Raw genomic sequence first — 531 nt, 5'->3', positions numbered from 1 at the left:
GGTTGTGTCTACAGATTGGATATAATAAAAATGAATAATACTATCCACAGGAAAAATAATTTCAATACAAACTTCATACAGTTATATATTTTATGCTTATCTAAATTGAAAATCATAACGAATTTTCGTCCAAGAAGTGGCTCGTGGAACCCCACCTGACTGCTCAAGCCGGGAGCTTAAGTCGAATCGGTTCCCTCCACTCGAACGTCCCTACGACGCACTCCCAGATATTATAAGACCGCATAGATAATATTACAGTAGGTAACAACACATGCCGTGCCTAATATGCGCTATTATCGTTTTCAGACGTCATTAATCAATGATATATTATAAACCTACACCCATAATACGCATCAAAAGTGCAACGCAGATTATACGTGTGTAGCAAGCAATTATCATAGAGAGAGAGAGAGAGGAGAACTCTGGATTATGGATTAAGTAGGTTTTCAAACTAACACCACCGCGCCCTTTTCAATTTCTCCAAAAAAAAATAAGCGTACCGAAATGGATAATGTGATAAACCTGTAGCGG

Source organism: Sipha flava, unplaced genomic scaffold (genome assembly GCF_003268045.1).
Source record: "Sipha flava isolate LNK unplaced genomic scaffold, YSA_version1 197_pilon_pilon, whole genome shotgun sequence".
NCBI classification, from domain to species: domain Eukaryota; kingdom Metazoa; phylum Arthropoda; class Insecta; order Hemiptera; family Aphididae; genus Sipha; species Sipha flava.
This window is presented reverse-complemented; position numbering follows the sequence as displayed.